The sequence below is a fragment of the Pygoscelis adeliae genome, unplaced genomic scaffold (genome assembly GCF_000699105.1).
Source record: "Pygoscelis adeliae isolate BGI_AS28 unplaced genomic scaffold, ASM69910v1 Scaffold75, whole genome shotgun sequence".
Taxonomy (NCBI): domain Eukaryota; kingdom Metazoa; phylum Chordata; class Aves; order Sphenisciformes; family Spheniscidae; genus Pygoscelis; species Pygoscelis adeliae.
The window spans coordinates 4571916-4589290 of record NW_008824772.1 but is presented as its reverse complement, the minus strand read 5'-3'; the positions used below and the strand labels follow the sequence as shown (position 1 = coordinate 4589290).

Sequence of the window (17375 nt, the reverse complement as noted above, 5' to 3'; positions counted from 1 at the left end):
GAACCATCTTTGCCTTGTGTTTCCCAAAGGATAAAAAGAATCACTTCCTTAAACAGAAAAAAAAAAAGTTTTATTTTGGAAATCTGTGCGGAGAAGTGCCAAGGGTGTTAGTCAACTCTCAAGTAGATGCTAAAGTACTGCTTTGCCTCAGTTTCCCAACTGAGTAGCAAACGTAAAACAGTCCGCGGCCAAGCCTCTAAAAAGCCAGTGCCATAGTCATGAAGTGTGCCCCATTAACTATGCAGAAAAAGAAAATAAGACCCTTTACCTCCTACTTGGGGGGTTTGCTCTGAAAGAGTCTCTAGTAGCAGTGCATCATCTCTTTGCAGCAAAGGCAAAAAGCACCAACATGTACGTGCAGAAGACAAGACTGCTTTTATACAGGTAATACAACAAGTAAATTTTCTATTAAACAGAACAGTGTTTCAGATAAAAGCTATAACCGAGTAATAAAATTCCTTTCTAAGTCTATAAAGCAAAGGTCCAAAGATTTTTGGATTAGAGCACTATCAACCATTCAACTTTCTAGCATACTGTCCTTGTGGCTGTACGATCATTTCCTGCATCTGGCCCTTTATAGCCAGAGAAAGATAGAAACGAGACTTGGCACAGTTAAATTCCAGAAGTTCAAGTTAAGGAACTCCAGCATGCTGCTTTATTGCTCCTCTGTTCTGAGGATTAGATCAGCACAAGACCAAAATACGCTGCAAGCAGAGGACAGACAAGGGACCAGAGCATGTTAACTAAGCAGGGAATTATGACAGGGACGTCGGAACATGTTCAGGCTGCGTTCACACATTATGTTCTGACTGAACACGTTATCCTCTCCACTACCTGCTCCAAATGCCCAACTACACTCCACCTTCCAATCTACCAACTCAACCGCTCGGGGTATCATACCCTAATCCATTTAAAATCAAGCCAATTAGCTCAAGCACAGACTTGCCAGGGGAGGAAGCTTAAGGGGATATATTCCACTCACACTCATTAGCTCATCTCCCACTCTGTAAGAGCAGCAAGAAAGACAGAGGCTAATTTGACAGAAGGGCGAAGAAGGCTAAAGCCTCTTCCCAGAGCTTTAACAAGTCAAGGCAGCCCTGCTGTCGGCAGCTGCAGAGACACCTTGTTGCTAGGGCAGGCTGGTGCCCTGGAGCTGCAACGCAGAGCCCTGTCTCTGGCAGGCTGAGCTCCAAGGAGCAGTCCCAGCACTCATCACAACGCACGCTGCGGGTGAGGGATTCAGTTCTCTGGTTCGCATCACTGGTTTAACTTCCCACGGCTTAATCAGTTTAAGCAGGTCTTGGTCCATTTTGACTGAAACTGTTCAGGTGAAACTCCCATGAGCTGCTGAGCCAGCGAGCTTGCTGGGCAGTGATCTCCAGCAAAGAGGTAGCCACAAGCAGGGAGGGTTAGTGCTGAAAGAAGACATGGTTACAGAGCCCCGGTGAAGTCAAGAGTTGGAAGAGAAAAAGACATGCAAGCCTGAAATACTAAGCTGTGAATTAAAGAATAATGAAGGGAATGGGAGGAAGCAAATACTGAAGGACAGGCAGAATAGAGAAAAGTTGCTAGAAATTAAGATTGCAGAAAATGCAGTCAAGTCGCATCTTTAACACGACATCTATCAAAGTAATCACTGCCAACATCTTAGAGCTAAAAAAAAAACCTTTCTAATCCTTTGTTCATTATTTGGTCAATTGAAAGAAAAACAATTGCCATTTCAGTAAGTACCAAAGATGGATCGCTTGCGAAGACAATGGTGAAGCTGATTCAGAAGGAAAAAAGTATTCCTTCCTAGAAAAACACGGAAGTAAGAAAGGTTTCAGAAACAAGTACCGTGATAGACATATTTAAGCCAATAAACTTGATAACTTAATGCTTAAAGTAGGTTGGATATTGGCCAAAATATCTTGCATTAAAAAAAGTTACTACACAGACCGAAAACACTAGAATTTGTTGGGAGAAAGGGAAGCAGGAAATCACAAAGGGGATGGGGGAAGACGGGCACTATTATCGGACAGTCCTTTCCAGTCCCCAGGGATTTCAGTCCCTGACTCTTAAACACACACCAGATACCAGCATTAAAATGCTGACCTGAGACAGTCTATGACTAAAATACATCAGGAAGTTCATACTTTGCAAGATTGACAATGGTGTCTCTAATTGTGCTCAAAAATGCTTTTGCAAATGAAGATAACGAGTTATCTAGTTAACTTCCTGAGGTTAGTCACACAGTTGTTAAAAAGGCTCCCAACCTTTTATAAACAATCACACTCCTGGTAGCTATTCTTTGGCCTTAGCTCCCAGAGCTGAGCTTTCGCAGCCCACAAACCCATTACCCCATCAACTCTCCATGTCCTGTCTTGAATATACTGTTGTATTTCAGCAGCTGCCAGCTGGTGGTCTGAGAACTTTGGGTACCTCTAGTAAGGTGTACACTTGTCACCTAAAGACAGATCAAAATCTTCATAGACAAAAACCAGAAATAACCTAAGGTAAGGGGTTTTGGTTTTAGAAGCTACGTAACATAAAGGGAGAGAAGTGAAACATTCAAAAGGAAAAAAATAAGAACGCTGAGACTGGGAAACAAAGAAAGAAGGAAGTAAACATGCTGAAAGGAAGGGGCACAGAAAACATGAGACCTGATTTTAGGAGCACAGAGGTATGAATACACCACGTTGCATTACAACTTATTTCTTCATGAAGAAAGGACATAGTCACCTCAGTAATAATAAAGCCCAAGGAAACACCTCTCCCTACACCAAAGAAAGTGAATTTAAGATGTAAAAGCATTTAATAAATTGGAATCAAACCAGCAGAGGTTGTTGTCCATTTTGGAGCAAAACCTACATAAAAAGTCAGAAAATTTCATTAGCATTTCATTAAATTAATGGTGCCCAATACATTTAGTTATCTTGAACTCTGCAAAACAGGATTCAATAAAAACCTGCGCTATTTCTATTGTGATAGTACCCATAGGTTCTAACTAAAATAAACCAAAACTTTGCAAGCACACAGTACTATGAAGTACTTCCAATTCAAAAGGATGTAAAATTTAAGCGGGCAGCATTAAGCTTGGTCACTTCTCACTTTACTTAAATTTCCAGTTTTCAACAGATGCAGCATTCTAAAGCAACTATTTAGTAACAAACATGATCTTAAATACATTAGGATTTCAGTAAACATACAAATATTTTTAAGAGCTGCAGAAATCTTGTCATGCAATACTCAAGAGCTATATGCTGGTTGTGGTTCCAAGCCACATTCAGCTATTGTCAGGAAAACATACCCATCTTAAGATTGCTAAGGAAGTATTAAAGGTAACCAAATCGGACATCTGTGTTTGCTTTTCCCTTCCCCACATGTGGTCTTTTGAACTAGGAACAGTCAGTATTGCATTCCCCACTGCTAGTGACGATCTAAAAACAGCTATCTGACCTTTCAAACAAAGGCAAAGCAATCAGAGCAAGGAGAAGAACTGTGCTCAATATTGGGGCTTCAGATTAATCAGAATTATTCAGAGAACCTAGTGATTTTCTCACTAAAATAAGTATACTAGTTAGGCAGTAAGCGTCCCTGCATGGGAAAGACAACATGCCGCTAAAAATCAACGCGCCGCAAGTCCCTTTTGTGCTCTAGAACCAACTTAAAAAGTGTGGGTCTTATTTAATTTAACAAAGTCAAGCTTGTCCCATCTTCATTAGCAAATACTGTTTTCAATAGCTATCCATAAGTATGGCAGGAACTTCTTTTAACCATGAATCTCAGTAGGAGGCCAATTTTTTAAGGTATTTGTTCCTTCAATGGTTCAAGTAAAACCAACACGGAAGACTGCTGGAAAGAGTACTGAGATTGCAATTTCATGTCTATTTCTCTGAAGGTTGTTAGTGTGCTTTGAACAATCGCCTTTGAAATATGAAAAAGCAAATTCCTATGTTTTTTAAAACTTCTGAATATCTGAGAAAGCTATAAAATTGACAAACGTGTAATCAAACTAACATGGAGAAATAGACACTTAGATGTGAATTAGAAAAACTACATACCAAAATGAAGCCTGGTTACAACCAACATTACCAATACAAACATCCAAGCATCAGTGAATAAACCAAAACATCCAATAATTTTCCCAGTTGCTCACAACACGAAGTTTTCCATAGATCTACATTTTTACAGATACTCTGAATTCATCTTGGCATAACGACCTACCTCTGTATGTCTTGAATGAAGTGCATTGTATTCTTTCTTGAGTTCTGCCTCCCTCTCCTCGAGTCTGCTAACTGGAAGAAGAAAAATTAAAAAAGGAATCAAAATTAAATTCAGAGTTCTAGTAAATGAGACTGTGATTTGCCTAGGACTAGGCAACCAGATCAAAGATGAGAGTATTCTTAGTAGTGAATAGCAAAAAGCAGGATAAAAACTATGTTGGTTCTTGCGTTTTTAAACTCTCAACACTTCAGCTTCCCAAGTACATCATCAGCAGCACAATCTTACGATTCGCAGTCCTTGTAAAAAGCCTAAGTACTATTTTCCCTAGCTGATTGCTAGTCCAATGAGAGGGGATTTTCATGTTCAAAGACAGCTTACTGCTCGCACCGATCCAGATTGAGTCTAGCTATGTGATGTGGCTTCTGCCTCTTTCTATGTTTTCCACGTGCACGTGTGAAAATCTCGGATGAGAGCTGTGAGCTTCAGTTAAGGCTCTACATTGGTTTCCTAGAATATAACCACACATAATCTCCAGAGGTGTTTAACTAGAACAAACATAAACAAGGTATTTTCTAAATAGCTTCAAGTCATATGTTGTGGTACAGAAATTAAGACTTCCGCTGGCATTCACTCATATTTCACTGAGTATCAAGGCAATAGATTCAGGGAAAGAAAACATTTGAATATTTCTGTAGGTATTCCAAGAAACTAAAAATACATCTAGCAGATTTAGTAGAACTTTAGACAATAAGTTCATATTAAGAGGAGATGAGCTGGAACAAACTACGCAATTAATTTGCAGAAAAATTAAGAGAACTTCAGAACCTTCTTCACACAACTAATTCCTTCCATTCAAACAGAAAACATTTTTTGCTGCTTAGATGTGAATTCCATCTTTTTATTTAGGTATTTTTGAGCACGATATTTATGTGATATAAGCATGTGTTTCCAGTTCTGTAACTGAGCTTCTCTTATTCCACTCGCCATGTTTAAATACCCCAGGGAAACATCAAAATTATAGTTACTCAGCTCCAGAGACTCACTGCCAAACACACATTATCTGAAGACAAATGCCAGCATCTTCTCTGCCATTTGCACATTTTCATATTGCCAACTGGGTCTTCTGAAAATTAATTCTCAATATACCATTTCTTTTTGCTCCATATATCTGTATTTTGGCACTGTATTTTATCGTAAGTACGTTTCAATAAAAAAAAAATCTTTGCCAGAGTAAAATGCTGGAACCAACACACATAATTGCCTACTCACTCAAATCTCTGTAAACATTCTTAGCTCCTAATCTAATCTTTCTCTTACAAGAACATTAAGTTCCTTGACACAACTTTTTGCACTCCACCTATAAATATCTGAGCAAAAGTATTAAATAAAATTTTATTTATACTAACGCAACATTGAACACTTTCATTTCTGCACTGTTATCAGACTGAACAAGAGTTCTTTGGGTCAAAGAGCAGTAAGTGATGTACAAGCATTTACAGCACAACATACATAAAAATGTATTTTACAGGACAATACATACATAAATATGTATTTTTGAGACGCAATGCAGGACACCAATATCTAATGAATGGAAGATTTTAGTTTATTATTTTTAGACAACAGATGTTTTAAGCCTCCTCATACATTTAAAGGGAGGTTATATGGAAGCTTGTAGTTCAGTGCCTACAGAAACGAGCGTCAGAATTTAGTTACAAAGCGTGACATGACAAACCAAATTTTATCCACTATCTTAGACTGACCAGTACTCCAGTCAGAAGTCATTACACTGTACAACAGCTGACATCAGAGACATCCTAGCAGGAACAAGGCAGAGCGCAGCAGCTTTAGCGGCCCACACCCCGTCCAGCGGCGGCTGCGCTCGCTCGTGAATCCACCATCCCCAGGCTTTGCATTACAGCTCCCCGTGTCCCTCCCTTCCCCGCAGACCAAGGGCCTGGTAACCTTTCCGCTGTGCTAGACCTGCTTTAGGACAGGCAAATAGCCTGGAAATCAGCAAGTGCAAACTGCACGGCTAATTGGCTCCGTGTTTTGTGAAACCAGCTCCCTCCCCTAGAAACAGCGTCCAAGCGCCCGGCGAGAGGCAGGCAGGCAGCCCCGCGCCCGTGCTGCCTCCCTGCGAAACACCGCTGCCGCAGGCTGGAGGGTGAAGTCGCGGTTCAACACGGCCTCACCAGGAACCTGCAGAGAAACGCGGCGATGCACCCCGACGTCGTTTGGCATGCTCGTGTCTAGACAGTGCAGCCAACACTGGCTCCTAGAGATTAATTTTACCTGGTGGATTCTGGGAAAAGTACTTGACAGAGTGCATTTAATGAAAATGAACGCCACATTAGGCGTCACAAACACCCTTCTTTCTTCATAGCTGTCCATAACCTACCGTCTGAAATCCACAAAAGTGTTCCCCACTGTTATGGATATAACAAACGCTTTCACAGCAGTTGAGGTTCCACAACGAAGCACACCGTTTTCTCCTTCTATGGCCCAATTTCAAATAGTTCCTTAAATCAAGTCATAGAAGACAAACGTACATAGATACAGGTATTGCGTAGTCAAGGAGGGTATCTTCATTACATCTGATTATTATTTTCATTACATACAAAGGTTAAAAAAAATGAAGGCCCTAGAAGACGATGTAATCGACATTCAGCATTTTCTTCTGGAAGTCATTTCCAGCTGTGTAACACATTACAGTCCTACAGCTGGAAGTTTCAGTCATAAGCGGATGTACACTAAGTTTACATACCCTCAGACACCACATTAACAGTACTCAAAACAGGCTTTTCCAATACCAGCAGGATGATACACAACACCAGAAATCTATTCTACCCAAAACATGCCTCCCGTCAAAGGTAAGGTCTTGACAAAACAACCAACCAACAGAACATGCTTCCCTTTTCCAATTAAACACCGTGGAAGAGATCAGATATACCCCGAGGATCACCCCCGAGGACTTGAACACAGAAGATACCTGAACCTAGTAAAGAACAGCCAAAAGACTTCTGAGGAAGACCAGCAGATCCTGGCCCCAAAACCTTGGAGAAACTTACTAAGTCACTATTAAAGGTACACTCCCATCAGCATAACAGGAAACTAAATAGGAGACAAAAAAAATGCCTTCCACTGGTACCCAGAAGCACATTTAAAACCGAATTGTCGCCAGTTCCATTTTACTCCACCAGCGCACAAAAGAGTGGAAGTCTGGCACCACCCATGATAACATCCCCCCAAGAGGAACGGAGCTGGGTGCTGGCACTGCCTGACACACGCTGGGTCGGCAAAGTGGCAGCTAGACATGGTTCCCATCAATCTGACTTTTAAGTAACAATAAAAAAAGCTCCTCTGATGTTTCAGTCTGAGACTTTTTTCCACCAAGATGTCTAATTCTTAATAGGTAGATGATAAAATCAGTTTGATAATATACATCCTAAAAGCAAAATACCCATTGTCTCTGTTGTAAGATGTCTTTATAAAGCCATTATATCCTTGTTACATCACGGAAGATACTACAGTGCAAGATTACATTGTGCAAGATATTACATGCGCAAAATATGATATACATCTGAAAAGTTTCACTGCTTATGGTTGCAAGTCTACATGGAAAAATTTAAAATTTTTCCTTTAAAAGGTCTTTCAGCATCATAAGTATGAGCATAAAATGCAAATATTCTAGTATTTCTAGGCTGATGAGAAAGGATCCCACTGGAACAACTCCACAAACTCATGCCCAAGGTCTACCTGCAACCTTCTCCAGCACTGCCAATATCCTAACACATTCAATGACCTGAAGTACCAATCCTAATCAAAGTTCTCTCAAATCAAACCAATCAAGCCTAAAAATGGGAGATTAAATATTATAGCAAACTGGAGAGAAGACTCCAGAGTTTCTGCCTCCTGACAGCATTACGAAGAATTAGGCAGCAAAGCTGCCCACCCTGCCTGTTCAAAAATCAGAGCTTACCTCCCAAGTCTGATGGCTTTTACCAAGTTTGGAACACCCTCCATCTGTATGTTGTCCTCTGCCTCAAACTGTTGATAAGCCTGAGGGGGAGAAAGAGAAACAGACCTGCTAGAACGCCAGATCCAACCGGTATGATGCCTTCAAGAGGAATTACAAGTTCCTGCTACACAAGCCAGGACAGAGATCCAGCTCATTAACGAGCCTTTCCTAGCACTAAGACTATCTGAAGGCTCTCCTTGGACAGCTTTCATCCAGCTCCATTCTTAGAAGCAGGTCCCACACCAAAGTTAAGATATAGATCAAGCATAATCAATCCCATGATCCAGTAGGACCTTATGACCTATTCAGTAGCTGCTAAAAAGCACACACATCAACCATGGATTGAAGCGTGGACTGAACCTATCAAACAAGCATTTAACCTGAAAGTGACAGGACCTGGAAATAAGCAGCACAGAAAACTGATTTGTAAAAGAAGTGATAAATTCAACTCCTTGGCAAGACCGACATCTTCAAGTAGCTCTTACCACTGTGAACTATAGGTCTAGTTCTCAGTTTTCAAAGTAGGACACTTTCAATTATCAAGATAGTTTAGCTGTCAAGAATGCTCTGTTGATAGCAAATATCACCACAGACAGCCGCATGGTCTTATCCCTGACACTTCTGGACTGTTCAAGTATCCACTATGTCTCAGACCCACAAGATCACTGCAATTTATCACCACAAACCTGACATAAAACTTAAAAAAAATCTCCTTAAATGTTCTGCTACAACCATTTAATATAAAGAGAACCATATGCCAGGATATCCCTCACAAAGGTCGAAATTCAAATGAACAGGGGTTATATACAAGGCAACTTCTACCCAAAATCAAGTTAAAAGTCATTTGGATCTAGTACCAACTTCTCGCCTAGTCTCTGGCCAAAATAGTGTTTCACTGAGAAAAGTTTTGATTGATTGACTGTTTTGAAAACAGCAAGATGCTTCATTTATACATTTGGCTATTGAAGCAAGTAACTTTTTGAGAAAATCCAAGAAGTCAGCATGAACACAGAAGCTACAGCAGACCGGATTTGTTTTTAAAGCCAGATAACCAGTGACAACTCAGGAATGTAAGATTCTAAAAGACATTTAAAACCATTTTCCTCATTGCTGCAACATTTACAGCAATAGGATTATTATAACAATCAAACTCCAACACCTAAACCACTAGCACAATACTCCCTTAATTTAAAAAAAAGTACATGAGCAGTTAATTATATGCCAGTGGATTTCAACCTCCTCTCACCACTTTTGTTCAGGTATATTAATAGACAAGTTTAAAGCAGGCCAATCACTGCTCTAATTTTCTACTCCATTTTATTTTAGCCTCCAGTCTTGTAGCATGACTTGGTGCAACCTCCCCAGCTAACTGAACCCTCTGCTCCATCTAGTGGACTACTGATTCCCACCACACAATACAGAAACAGCAGGTACTCCTGTAACTTCACAACGTAAGGCAGCCATGAAAGTAACCGAGAAATGCTTTAGTCAGAAACAAAGCCTTCCTTGCTGGTACACCTTGATGATCACACTTCTCCCTGTAGAAAGATTCTAGGTAAATGATACCTGAGGCACAGTGTAGCGAAGGGCAGTGGTGGAATCTGCCTTGTAAACAAACCAATGTAGATGAGAAACAGCTGCACTGAGAAAAAAAGCAGCAAACAGTAAGGTCCAAATTTGTTAATCAAGAAATACAAGAAGTCAAGCTGTTCTATTCCTTCTTTGTTGGAAATAAGATTAGTTCTGCTGTTCTCAGTCTTTGAAAAACATGTAGTAACAATCCAGACCCCCATTGACCAAACCTTAACTCTTCAACTTCTTTCAAGGATCTATTGAAAAGTTTTCTTGTATTCCTTAGGATAGACACTACAGTTGAGCCATACCTAGAAATAGCATTACTGACAGATGTATTTTCAAGTATCCAATATGTCTCAGACCCACAAGATCACTGTAATTTATCACCACAAACCTGACATAGAACTTAAAAAAAAAATCTCGTTAAACGTTCTGCTACAGCCATTTAATATGAAGACAACCATATGCCAGGATACCCCTCACAAAGGTCAAAAATACAAATGAATTCCCATCCCTGGAAACATTCCAGGTCAGGTTGGACGGGGCTCTGAGCAACCTGATCTAGTTGAAGATGTCCCTGCCCACGGCAGGGGGGTTGGACTAGATGACCTTCAGAGGTCCCTTCCAACCCAAACTATTCCATGATTTTATACCAGTTTAGTTATTCACATCATAATGTGCGCAGAAACACAAGTCAAATCTCAAAACAACGTTAAGCTTCACTGCTGAAAGTTCTTATTAGTCTCCTTGTCAGCTACACAGTTCCATGTTAAATTGCTGCTGCAGCTCTATGCAGGTGTATCTCAGAGTATCGGATGCCTTCAGATTATACATCAAGAGGCTGTCTACGTGGGTGTACATTATAGTAACGCTGGAGAGCTCAGATAAAAATAAAATACCAGATAACATCTGCAGAAGATTCACAACAGAACCTGGTCTTGCATTTTTTCTTGAAGCCAGTGAAAGCCATAGTTCTGTTTAGTTTCCGAGGAAAACAAATCTGCATGTTTTTAGGTCAGCTGCCAAAACGTTTGTCTCATATCCCAAATAAAACCTACAGCAAGCAGTATCAACTGCTGCACTATGTCACCTGAAGCGGGAAATACAATCATCCCTACAGTTGCATCACAACATTTGCAGCTCTGAAGACCAAGAGTAATTTCTTGGTTTGGTTGGTTGGGTTTTGTGGTTTTTTTTTTTTTTTTACATATGTAGTTTTCCCCAAATATAATCTAACTTGAGCATAAATTACAAAGCTAAGGTTTCCTAAACTTATGAGGTATAGAAATACATCTGTGCCTTGGTTGTCCTGTCAAATGCAGTATGATACCTTGGTTGTACTTCAGCGCTAGGCAGATCCAGAAAAGGAACCAAATCTGTAAACTCCCACAGCCTACCACCTCCATCAGAAAGCACTTCAACCATGCAGACACTGTTTTTTTCAGATTCTCTCGTAAATAAGTTACTCTGAGAATGATTCCTCCAGAAAGCATACTCCAAAGCCGTTCCATTCCTGTAGTAAGTCAAAATACACTACAGTCATCTTTTACTCCAAAAAATTACATTAACTCACAGCCTGTAATACATAAAAAGAACAGACGTTCGCAAAAAGGGAGGCAAGGAAGGGAAATAAATTAAACCTCTGTAGCTCCCACAGAATTCAGTGGCGCATCATGTGAGCACTGAAAGGCACTTACCCCTCTTGGTAACCGGAGACCGAGCAGTATCCAAAGCGGTATCGTGCCCTCATGGACAAGCGAGCTGGGTATTGCTATTACAAGTTTTTAACAGCTCTAGGTGCCTAGCTTTCCAGATTCAAGGTTGAAATTTGAAACATTCTAATGCTGAAAATTAATTACAAGCAGAGCTAGGGGTCTCACCACAGCAAACACTTGAAATAATGTGAAAGTCAGATATATTCAAGCTCTTGTAAGAAATGCTTAAGATTATATCCAAGACTGGTGCCTGCCTCAGACACATCATTGAAGTGGAAGGGAAGGAGAAGAGAAGAATTTAAGCGTTAAACTTTTATTTTTTGCAAACCTGGCATTTCCATGCTTGGTGCAATATTGCACCACAATATTCAGAGGTGCCCTCTGCTGTTGAGGAAAAAAAAAAAAAATCCATGAAAGTATAGTCAAGTCATAAAACCAAAATAAGACATTTGCTCATACTCAGTAAAAGTTTTCTAAAGACCAAGAGCAAGAACTTCTGAAAACTCTGCCTGTACCAGCATCGTCCCTAGACAAATCTCCAGGAAATTTGTGATATGTAACTTGCTTTAACTTCCACAAGCCACAGGCCCCTGAGAGCACTGGCGCTGTCTTTCCTCCGTTCCCTGCACAGGTAACGCCGCCGCCAGCCAACGCATGCCAACGGGAGGGCAGAGGCAAACCATGGAAAGTTACAGAGAAGAGCAGCAGTGCAAAATGAGACGAGGAGATGGACCACGGGCCAATGAGCCACACCACTGCAGCACATTCCTGCGCTCAAACAGAAGTCACAAATCCTTACACCTCTGCTCTCCTTTAAGCAGTTGTAAAGTTTACCAAAATGTCCCAGGATGCAACATGTCACACCATTTTTTGGCAGCCAACTTGACTTAGGCAACCACTACAACCCACCAAATACCAGGACCGAGTGCTATACATCATGTAAGAGTGATAACTCCACGTGCATCTGCCCCCACCATTCAGGATTTCATCATCTGCTGTGGCTCACAATCCTCCCAGCAGTGCCACCAGGTCATGCTGTCACCTCTCCCTCTTTCCATTTCCTCCTGTGAAAGAGCAGAGCACAGTAGTTCACTCATCTAGGAGATAGCTGACAGCAACTGTTTAAATTTGTAATGCAGGGAAAAAGAAGTCAGTGAACCACAGGAACTTAGTAACTGGTTGACACAAAATAAGCTTCTTATTTCACTTCTTCAATTTGAAACAGCAGATTTATGCCAACCCAGCTGGTTGAATATGTGGCTATGGATGTAATCCCACATGGTAAAAGCGCAAAGAAATATTTTTTTTTCTTTTTTTTTTAGTGTGATGATCACCAAGACGGCAAAGACAAGCACTTATGATTTAGGACATAACAAAATTATGGCTTCTTGAGCAATCTTAACTGGCATGCGTGTTTAAGCACATACAGTCATGCTGAACTCTACCATGTAACTTAAGAGCTGCCCTCTCCCAGGGCAGCTAACTAGTCTTCACTGAATGCTCAGGATGGATGGTGTTCAAGGGAACGAGTCAAAACTTTTTAACGGACAAAACTTGTTCTCACACACCTTGCTTATTCGAGGAAAAACGCGTATAGCACAAGAAGTACTCTACAGGAACCAAAAAGTCTTGTCGTTGAAGTACTACATGGGACCACGCCTTACCTGTTTTCTATTCTAAACTATTAATCATATCATAAACTGACGTTGCTATCTCAGGTTCTATACTCCAACACAAAAAGCAAGGCCAGGTTTTATTTGCCTACGTGCTCCGTGCCAGACGTTCGCAATTCCCATTATGATAACACTACCACTGTTTGGAATGTTGATGTGGTAACAGTTGGCAATACCACAGACTAATTTAGATGCACAGGCAGTAGTATAGGAGGTAGAAGAGAAAAAGAATTATAGCTAGAAGACTTGTAGCCACATCCAGTGAATTAAAGTGACACATTAGTATCTTTGGTATCACAGGACATATAAATCACCTTGCCTATAAAACAGAAAACAAGATAATGCAGTAGAGTTGGACTACTTCAAGAATATGTACACTAGTACGGTTTTCACACCCTAGAAATTCAGACCACTAAAAACAGTTCACTTGCATAATATTCATTAGGTGTTCAACAACTGTGTTTATGCCCCCTTTGATCTTGCTCTGCATCAGCAGCGTGTCAAATCTTCGTAACAGTCTTTCATGTTGTCCCAGACAAGTTATCAACCCAAATCATAAGCAAAACTCAATGTTCAACCCAGCTCTATTGTTTCTCCAAAGTTGCATTTTTGTTATCACAAAAGGTTTTTCCCCCAATAAAAAGGTTTTGGAACTGCTTAAGAGTCAATGTTCTAACACCAGAAGTTTATGCTGTTATGATAACTGTTTCAACAACATTATTTCTTACAAAAAAAAGTAGTTCTAGCCAACAGACAGTGGTTCTACTGGAACAATTGAGTTTCTCATGCAAATACTTTCATTAATATGATATACACACAATGTAATTAAAAGCTTAAAATCATATATTTTTTTTTTGAAGGCTTAATATTCAAGGCAAAAAAAGAATGTCACACAAACAGATTCATAGAACAATATAAAATGACATTATGTACATCAGTATATAAGTGCAATTTCTGTAAGAGGAACTCCAGGTATAATGCCACATACATTGCCAGGAATCCAAATTATTTTTCTTTTTTGTGCAACTAATTTGTACTTTTTTTCGTATTAACAGAAAAAGTAACAGCATTTATGACATGATGCTATCTTGATGCCATAATCTTTTTGTCAGAGTACAGGGTTTCTCATTAACAAGTTGTTTGGGCTATGGACTTAGAGCACAGACGTTCTGGAAACAGTGTCCTTTGTTACCGAAACAGACCACTCAACTCTTGTTGCAATGTTTTCTTTTCCCCCTCTTCTGCTGCTTTTAAACACACACACATTTCCATTCACAAGAATCACAGCATTCCTGATACAAGCCTCTACAATATGGTCTACGATTATCCATTTCAGCTTGACTTGATCTACAAAGATACACTCCTGGAAATCAGTCATCCTGGTTTTCACTACAAAAGACTGCTTGAAGTGTTCCTCCATCACTGCCTGTACAGAATCTGAGAATATTTTAACTGCAATGGACCTGAAGAAGTACACGCCTCTAAGATTTGCCAACAGCACTCTAAACATTCAAATTTCAGAGATTCAGCTCTGCATGCCACCTACGTTAACCTTAACACTAGTGCACTAATACTTCGACCCTGCTATAGACTCACTCATACCACTGAAAAGTAAACTTTACAGGAAGATTATTATACCTTAAGTTGAAAAAGAGAGCTGTAACTTGTTGCGTTATGGGCAGGAAAGGTGGCCGAGTAGAAATAAAGGAATAAAGAATAGTGAAAAGGGGCTATTTTGACAACTGACACTCTGCTTTTAGAAACTGATCTTATCTCAACCTTATCAGGCTTGATACAATCTTACAACTTCTGCATGGCCCAGCAATAAAAGCTGTATATTAACTGATAGCCGTGCTAGTCATATCAATAGAAGTTAGCTTAGAAGCTTGACAAAATGTTCACATCAATTCATACTGATCGTTATTTCTACACTGTGCTAAAAAGGTTAAATGAAAACAAAATCTTAACCTTCATTGCATGTTTAACAGACTCGCAGCAAAAAAAAAATTAAGCCATCATTAGCAGCATAGGTCTTATCTTAAATTTAAGACTGTGGGGTGGGGGAGATCAAATGAGAAGAGAAGATTTCTGTGGGTTTGAGTATTTTTTTCCTCTACCCTTTGCTCAACTAGAAGTAGAAAAACTGGTGTTCCAGTTTCGTTCAATGACTACGTACCTGGATAAGAAGCAGACCAGCAGAATGTCTAAGCTACAATATATTCACACTGTAACTTTCAGTATTTCAGGAAAACTGACCATTGTTATTTGTTCCAAAACAAGTTTTCATAAATTATCCAGAACATCTCCAAAAGTGGAAGTGTTCTTCCTTAACTCTTCCTGTATAAACTAAATGCCTCATAGAAATAAATAATTCAGCAAAAATTATACAAAAGCTAATGAGAATCAGCATCAATGGTATTCTCATCCCAGCAGTGCTTCTAAACCCAAAGATTACATTTATTTTTAGCACAGACAACAGTTTAGTGGGAAGAAAATTAGCTTATTTTACGATCACTAACAAGGGAGTAAGTTCCAAATATCTCCTGAAAAAGTTGCTATACTTGAAAATAGCATGGTCTAAAGGGAAAACAAAACAAGTAGGATACCAGAAAATCAGATTACGAGTCACAAGCTTTTATCTACTTTGTTTGCCTTCATTTTAAGGAAAACAAACTTGCACAAGAGTTAAACCTAGTTATCTGTCAAAATACAGGAATTGGATAGCACAGATATTTAGCACATGTATTATCATTTTACAGAACAAAATTTAAAATGCACTAATATCACTTAAAGGGAGTACGATATATTTTACTTACTTTGATCAGCATAGTTTTTTGCTTTTAGTTCGAGCTGTCGAGTTTGTGATTCTAACGCTTCCACTCTGGTCTGCAAGTCCTTTTTCTCTTGTTCTTGAGAATCTTCAAACTCGATGAATTTCTAAACAAGAAAGTGAAGTTAGACTCAACCATTAATTACAGATTTTTTTTAAAAGGCCTGAGCAAAGTTCTTTTTCCAAAGAGGAAGAACAGATATATAGTCATTCCTAGATTTGTTTTTAAAAAGACTTTCACTTCAAGCAGCATATAGGAAGCGACACAGCAGCCCTTCGCAGCAAGGAAGCATGCAAGCAGGTTTCCAGAACAACAGAACAGAGCTACAGCCCACATTTAAACATGAAGGACACTAACCATTTTAGTCCAGCGTCCATCAGTCAAGCGTCCCACCTATTCTGTGTAATCACTATCAACTAAGTGCCAACTACTTCAGAGAAGCCTGCTTGGGACTAACATAAATATGAGTTATTTCATTCTTTCCTAACTTCGCACACTTGCCTGCCAACACTGCATGTGAATACAGAGACTCTTGGTATCCCTAGATTTGGCTGAACATCGGTGAAGCGTATCTTCACCTGTAAGCCACGAAGGTAGAGACACCGCAGTAGGGACACGCCAGCAATAGCGCCAACCAAAATTACATGCTATCTTTCCATTCCCACTCAATTTCTGTTATCATTTTATAGGTTATAAAATGCTCACAGTCTTCATCAAATACTTAATAACCATCTCCTATGATCTGTCAACTGCATAGAAAACTATTTACGGGCACTCTGCAATTCTGATCCCCATCATCTTCTCCTACCTTGGCTTACGAACTTTGTGTCTCACAATATGCAGGACTTCACTGATGCGTATGTCAGTGTTTACATTTTATAACATTAAAGTTACCAATTCATCATTATAGCAAAAAATATGCTTTTAAAACTGCTATCTATCTTAACCAAAAACTTAAGCAATTCAGTGCGTACTGGTAGCACAAAGAATACTTCTAACAGCCAAAGATGTCTTGGGTCATGTAGTACTCTATTCTGCATTGCAAAGAGAAGGCAAGGCCACAAACACGAGTTACGCAGAAGGCTCATCATACAGGGAGGAAAAGCATACCAGAAGCCTTTGCAGAAAAAACCCCAAACATCCAAGACAGCTAAAGGCTCAGAAACCAAGCTGCAGCTGGGTACCAGATGGAAGAAAAGAGACAGAGGAGGCAGCAACTTAAAAATAGTGATCATAGAATCATAGAATCATTAAGGCTGGAAAAGACCTCTAAGATCATCGAGTCCAACCGTCAACCCAACACCACCATGCCCACTAAACCATGTCCCTAAGCGCCTCATCTACCCGTCTTTTAAAT

The 17375-nt window shown here is 39.8% G+C and overlaps 1 protein-coding gene across 1 annotated transcript in view; it reads right to left on the bottom strand.

Annotated features, from left to right (window-relative positions):
- The window catches only part of SPAG9 (sperm associated antigen 9), a 58969-nt gene extending 42849 nt beyond the window's left edge, over nt 1–16120 (bottom strand). The window contains exons 1-2 of the mRNA XM_009323730.1: nt 16004–16120; nt 4207–4277 (exon numbers count right to left, since the gene is read on the bottom strand). The gene's annotated coding sequence lies outside the window, so the exon portion shown is untranslated. The remainder of the gene's footprint in view (nt 1–4206; nt 4278–16003) is intronic.
- Between the last annotated feature and the right edge of the window lie 1255 nt (nt 16121–17375).